Genomic DNA, 7,896 nt, shown 5'->3' with positions numbered 1-7,896 from the left:
TGGTTCATCAGTGTCTCTTCTTTGGGGGAAACTTTCCAGTGGGAATTAATGGGTAGTCATAAGTTCCCGCATTGTGTGCCATTTCTATTTCCTCATTCACGTATTTGTACACCAGACCTCCTTTTCCTTCTCAGGCACTTGAGCAGAGGACCAGGCCACTGGCCACCACCCAAGATCCTGTATATATTCTCACCTTTATTTCAATAAAAATGATTTAAGTAAACAAATATGTACATTATAGACCCCTCATTTTTAGTTTTCATAAAAATTGCTTCAACAATTAATCCATGCATATATTCATGTAAACTCATGTGAGCTTATCTGCAGGCAGAATCCTAAAAGTGAATTTACTGATCAATAAGAAGTTTGAAATTCCGAAATTAAATATTAAGTTGCCTTCCAAAAGTTATGCCAATATCTACTCCTACCCACATGCTAACGTTGAATATTATCAATCATTTTAACTTTTTGCTTATCTTACAGGTGAAAACTGGAGTCTTGCTGCTTATAGGTATACAACATACTTTGATGATCATTAGGATATTTTCATACGTCTATTCGAAATTCATATTGCTTCATCTGTCAACTCCATGTACAATGTCTGTGTGCATTTTCATACTACGTTCTTTTTCTTGTGAACAGTAGAAACTCTTTCCATATTAGGAATATTTACCTTTTGTCTCATGAGAAAACCTGGTTTGTAATACTTAAGTTGTTATAGCAAATAGAAAATTTAGCTTTTGGTCGCAGTGGCAGAAGGGCATGTGGCTGGATCCTGTACAAGTAGTATCAGATTATTAAGGAAATGTAAAAGGTAACAGTGGAAGGCAAGGAAAAGTGGTTTAGGAATAAATTGTAGCCTTATTTTATTTTGTTTGTGACTACAACCTTATCTTCTAGGTGTCCAGTGCCAATTGATTCTTGCAGTAATATTGAAAGGAGATCTAGCAGAAGCTTTAAAAGGCAGGGGGTGTATATTAGGCTTGAACAATTACTCAGCTCATCTTCTTCTATTGCTTGATAGCCAGTAACAGATAAGTAAAAGTTATTCACATCTTTTGGTTATTCTTCCACCATTTTCCCAAAGTTTCTCACTAATTATTTCTTTTCCTATAGTCATTCTACCATAACTATTGTTTTACATTTATACATTTACAACCATAGAGCACAAAAATCTTTCAAAAAGTGCTGAAGATCAAAAGAATTTAATTTAATGACACTATGATTCTATTTGATGGAAGTAACAGGAAGCCGACAATATCTTTATCATGTTTTCCTACCCCTTCTGTTTTTTAGATTCACTGCATAGCAAATGTCCCTTAAGTAATACGGTTTTTTAATGTGTTCAAGAGACTGGAATGCCTATTCAAGGTCTAATTTTCTATTTTCTATCACGTTCCTTCCAACACTTACAATCTCAAACACAAAGCCTTCAAATGTCTCACTTGATTTTCTATTTTTCGTCTTGATTTTTTTATCATATAGAGGAAATACCCATTAGACTCATCATAGAAATATTTATTATTGTTGTTAGCCATGATTCACAGATTATAAGACAGACATTATTGCACATGTTAATCTCTCTGAAATTAAACAGGAGAATGTCTTACAGCTGATAACATGTCATAGTTTAAATGGCAGTGTGTTATTTATTTATTGTTAATGTTACATAAAAGAGCAGTGCACATTACAACTAATAAGTCTTAAATTTGATGAGATTCAATAATAGCACACTTTATAAACCATTGAACTTTTGTTCAAGTTCAGTCTTTCCTGTCTAACTTTTGCTCTAGTGATGCGATTTTTGGCACTAAAACAGAAACTTTGAGTCTCTCTAGCAATCAAATCAGAGGAGCTTAGTTGTTGAAGTTTCTTTGTGGGGCTGTAAAATGCCTGCCTGAAATGTGTGAACAATTACAGTGATGTGATTGTTGGAGCCAGTTACTCGTTTGCGACTTGGGAAAGTATTATTAAAGTAATGATAATATTTTTCCCCTTAATACTTAGAGGTCTTTAATCCAAATAATCCCTTGAATGTTTTACAGACTCTACAGATTAGAATTACATCTGCTCCTAATGAAACCCATTTACCTTCAGGGAAAAGCCTGGTGACTATTTGTGATAACCAAAGGCAATGCTATATAGTAAGAAAAAGTATAGAATAAGAGTTCATTCTGAGCCATCCAATAAGGAAAACTGGAAAGAAAGTGTATATTTGTTATTAGAAGTTCATCAGGACAGCATGGCAGACTTTGAATCTTAACTACTAATTCTGGCTTTTTGCAAAAGTGAGCTCTCTGCTTTGAATACTCCATTTTTTCTTCTTTTTATTTTACCTCTTTTGCTTGTTAATTACTAGCATTTGTCTCAGTTTTGCTATTATTTCTGCTGGGCAACCTCTCTCAATATACCCAAATGGGTCAGGTGCACCCAATTTAACACTACCTGGCACCCTATACTTAATCCTTAGCACACTGAATTACAATTGTGTGTATAGTGGTCTATGTTCCCCACTAGACTACATGCTTTTTGAAGACCAGGAAGATCATGCACCATTGTATAGCAATTGTTCAGCACAGAACTGACCCACTTAGATGCTAAATGAATAGTTCTCAAATGAATGAATAAATTTATGACTAGCCATCTCATCCAAAATTACTTTCAGAAAACAAAGAAGCGAACAAACCCACAACTAATTTTTCTGACAATCTCAGATTCCTGAAACTATATCCACATAAGTGAAGCCGAGGAAAGAAGACCAAGTCAGCTTGTGACGTATCTCAACCTAAGCTCAGTGATCTTACCTCAGGAACAGAAAGTAACTGACTGCCTCAATTCAGTCTCAAATGTTTAACCTTGAGCAAATGTTTGGTTTTTTAATGACCTTCACAAATAAATAGTAATTACCCTGCCCAAGTATGATGTGCACTGTTGTATCTGTTATTTATTCTGCTACAAAGCTCATCCCAAGGAAAATGCTATAAAGACAACTTTCCATTGCCTAGTACTGTAATTGAGAGTATGTAGGTATAACAAATATAGAAGAAGCAACCAAGCCATTTGGTTGGCACTTTACATAGGCATGACTGTGAGAAAGTTCATCCTACATGCACAGTGAACTCTGGGTACAACAAAGGCAAGATGCCATGAGCTGAACAACATGGAAATGTACACAAAGTCCTTGATAAAATCAAAGAGAAAAGCCAGCAAGTGTCACCACACCCAAGAATCATGACAATACAATAATCGAAACACACCCTAGAGCTCTTTAATTTATTGTTTTGTTTCTAGTATTTTCCCCTTTTCTCTTGGTTTAAAGGATTCTTGGTTTCAGTAGCTAACCAAGTCAGTAGATGCATAATAACTGCTAAACTAGAAAAAAATGCAAGTAGGTCTTTTTTATATTAGAAGAAAAAACCTAACACATTAACATCTTGTGTTGTGATGGTGGTTCTCAAACCAGCATTTAAAAATTGTTCACATTGTGGGAAAGCGAAACAATGGTAATTATGTCACAGAAGATCTGAACCTAGTCTTCTTAGTTATCTTACACTACTAAGAATGTAACCTTCTTCAGTACTTTTTAAATCTCTGAGCCAATTAAATAATAATTTCTTTTTATTTTACTGAAACAAATATGTAATACACAATTAGTTAATGTGCAATCATGGGAATTGGTGTAATAAGGGATCCATGTAAATCCACCTTCCAGTCCCTGCTTTAGTGCTTTCCTCGTGAGATTTCCTCAATCACTATAATCATGACTAATTAGCTGATTATCACAGAATAATTAAATCTTGCAAAGAGTACAAAAATATACTTACAGAAATATTTATTCTGGTGTATGTTCAGCAGATTTTAACTTAAAATTTAAGTGTGTGTGTGTATCCAAGATTTGGATAGGGACAATACTGTATTCTAAACCAAATGTGTAAAACTTGACACCACAATTTTCAACAGACATCATTTGTCTCTTCTTCCCTTGGTACTTGGGTTGAATTTGTCTGTACAGACTGGATTTCTTCCCAAAGACCAAGAAACAAACTGATGTAATGTTCATTTTTAATTCAAACTTGGCATTGGAAAGATAACAAAGTGAAAGCCAGTTTCTTCCAAAAACTAATAAAAATATGAGTTGTGCCAAATACCCCTAAAATATATTGGGCAGCCCATGAACAGTCACTTAGTGCTATAAACACAGGGCAGATCTCTGTGCCTGCTCCTCAACAAGACTCTGTATCTACACGAAGTATATTTTACACGAAATCCAGAAGGTCTCACCACATGCCATATAATCCACCAAAACCATGCCATATAATGCCCACATTTCCTGTCCCTGTTCCATAACTGAAGACAAGAGATGCTCCGCAGTTCATTCTAAACCACCCTACTACAAGGATGCTTTTGAGAATCAACCTTGTTCTGTATAACAACACAAATTACTCCAAGTTAATCTGTTTTACTTTGACACCTTCCCACCCCAAACATGTTTAAATTAAAACTATTAGATGGAAATCTTAAAACTGTACATTTTTTAGACCTCTCTTGGAAAGGAGAGATTTTAAGAATCTGAGGAAAAGGAACTTTTTGATGACTCTTACCAATTGCTTGGTACTTACACAACTAGATATTTAGAAACAATATTTTAGATCTCAAAATAATGAAAATAAAATAACTGGTAATCACACCAAGTCTATTTTTGGTTTTAACAATAGTGAGCAGGCTTTTGATGCACACAAGGAAAGTATGTACTCTCTTTTAGGATCTGTTTTTCAAAACAAATTGTGGTCATGGTTTTATACATTGAGTGCGACTATCAAGATTAATTCTCTGTCTCTTTTTTTTTTTTGAGATGGAGTCTCACCCTGTCGCCGAGGCTGGAGTGCAATGGTATGATCTGGCAAACTGTAACCTCCTCCTCCCTGGTTCAAGCATTTCTCTTGCCTCAGCCTCCTGAGTAGCTGGGATTACAGGTGCCCACCACCACACCCGGCTAATTTTTTATATCTTTAGTAGAGATGGGGTTTCACCATGTTTGCTAGGCTGGTCTTGAACTCCTGACCTCGTGATCCGCCCACCTCAGCCTCCCAAAGTGTATCAAGATTAATTCTATATGTGGAGTTAGACAGTAGCTGCCTGTTTTTTTCCCACTCCTCATAACAGCCCCAAAAGTCTCCCATGATAACAGTGAGTACTACTTACCCTGACTCTGAGTTAAACTAGCATTCCTGATAAATTAGACTACAAATGCAGGTATATTATCTAGAGAAAAGCAATTAAAATGCACTTTGTTCAGTTTAGGGCTTTCAGAGACAGCAGTAGAAGGACCTTCGATGATCTTCCAGACTTTAGCATAAAAAATGTTTACCAGGTTAGTAAATTCACATGTGGGAACCCTGGGATGATCAAGTAAATTTAAGAGGCATAAGGAGTTAAGAGGAGCAGGAAATAGCCTAGCATCCATTAGGTCAGGAAAATATGAGAACATTAGAATTCCAGTGCCTGGCATTTATGAGAAGCACCTGAGTCGAGGAGGTTCCAGCTCTGTTACGTAGCCACCCTGTTGCCATTAATCATTCCAAATCAACATGGCAAGGAAAGAGTGTGGGACCAATCTCCCATTTTATACATGGTGAACCCAATACCAGTTCTGTGAGAATCATCCAAGGTTGCGGGTTACAGAATGGAAGAGCAGGGACGAGTCCACGTGACTCCTAGATGCTAAGTTACTGAGTCTGTCCTCCATCCTTCTTTACTGCTATTAGCCAACTGTGAACACAGGACCAAAGTCTCGCGGGCACATCATGAAAGTGATAGGACAGTGCAGCTCTACAGCCACAGGTAGGAAAATTACTATTTGCAAATTCATATGCTGTTGTGCTTGTTTTATTGCGTTACTTTTTTATATCATTTTTTCCCTATTCTCTGGAGGTTGCACAAGCTTCTCCATTCTATATTCTTCTGTTCTTCTTTTGTTCTTGCTCCAGGGGATTTAATACGGACTTGCCATAAAAGTTATCTACACAAGAACTCAGAACATGATCTAGGTAGCCTTCTCATGGGGAGACAGGCATATCTCAGTGAGGCATGCATTTTCTCATCTGGAGCTATGATTTTAGTGCTTACTAACAGAATTAGGAAGGCCAGGACAATATAAATGCCAGGTAAAGTTGGAGAAAAAAAAAGTCCATAATGCAGTGTTGAGATGGTGGGCATGATGCTAGAATTCTGAATCCATTTTTGTTTTTAAGTTGGGGTCTTGACAGCTTGACTAATCAAAATAAAAAATAATGAAGTCACTTTGAAGGCAAGAACTCACAAAGGCAGAAATTGAAAAACTGACCTATTAGAACCAGAAATGTCAGTGTGGAGGTTGGGAATATCTGAAATTCACATCTTTTTATAAATTAAATTCTATAGCACAGTTAGAAAAGTCATCAAAATAACAAATGTAACATTTTCAAAGGAGTTAATCTATATCATCATATTAATACAGAATAGGCTATGTCGTTTTTTTCTGTGATAGCACTTTTTATGGTGCTGTTATTCTCTGCGGAAAGCAAATTTAATGGGTGCCTAATTTCTCCCATTTAATTCAGATTTCTGTGTATGAATCCCCCTGGCGAAGAAGAATCAGAAATGCCATAGCAGGAGGCACTTAGAGGGCCACAAGCATCACTTTAAATTACTTTAAGTTCCTTCTGGCTCATCTGTGCTGTTATCTCCTGAAAAACATTGCCAGTAGAAGGAAAGCATTAAGCAAATGTCATATTCTACACATGTTTTTTTTTAAAAGTTCTGTCTTTAATACTATTGCTTAATCATGTCTTTTCCATAAATATGAAAAATGACAAATTTGTTTTACTTCACAGTTTATTAGACAATTTTGAGGTTGATAATAACTTTTGAAATGAAACAAGGCCATCCTTTTGATTAAATATGAACAGATTTAAACACAAACAGGCATAATTAAAACAATGAATGAGAACGGACTGTAAAGAACACAAATTCATCAAAATTTAATTGCTGGATGATAAAATATTCCTGAAAGTTTAAATGCTGGGGAGCCTTAGAATCAATTGGATGCTGAATGCAAATTGCTAGTCTATCAAACTTCCAACAAAAAGAAAAATCTTGCTTTTAATTTTTGTTTAGAAATAAGATTTCTCACAAGCCAAATTCAGGAAGAAAGTCTTCCTGAACATTATGCAGAAATTAGGCTGCTCTGACCCCAGTTTTGACTTACATGAAGAACTGTGAGTGTACTTTACCTTCACAACAAACAAACTCTCCTAGCAACAGTATCCTGAAACGGCTGAGCACATTCTTGACTTGTCTGCATGTGCCTTTTACGTAGAGAAATGTTCAAGATGGCTAAGTAAAAATTACAATAATAAAACACCACATTTTCCTGGAGCCTGAGCATATAGCTAGATGCTGACCTTACATCTTTAATATACCTTCTAAGGTGGATATTGTCCATCCCCACCTTCCTCGTGGAAAAAAAAAAAAATTAGAGATGAAGCCTGTTCCCTAAGGCACAGAACTAGGAAGGAGTGGAAATAGTGAAACACTGGCCAAATTCAGGTCTGTCTGATTCCAAAGCCTTTCCATCATGCACTATCACCTATTAGGCAGCCTATACAATGAGGAAGGTGTTCATGTGTTGTACTCTTTACCAGCTGGCCCATTCCCGGTGGATTTCATCAGTTCGGTTTGCCAAAAAAAGCATCACTGATAAATGCTGTGTATTCAAAGAAGAATGATAGTTAAGAGTGAAATGACTATCATATAAGAATCTGCTGATAGAATTAGAGGGAGATGACTTGAGTGTGTGATGAAAGAATGTGAGATACCAGAGTGATAATTATCCTCAAATGCTTAGAGGTCTGTCAT

Source organism: Theropithecus gelada, chromosome 8, assembly GCF_003255815.1.
Source record: "Theropithecus gelada isolate Dixy chromosome 8, Tgel_1.0, whole genome shotgun sequence".
Taxonomy (NCBI): Eukaryota; Metazoa; Chordata; class Mammalia; order Primates; family Cercopithecidae; genus Theropithecus; species Theropithecus gelada.
The sequence above is the reverse complement of the archived record's forward strand: the minus strand, read 5'-3'. Positions refer to the sequence as shown.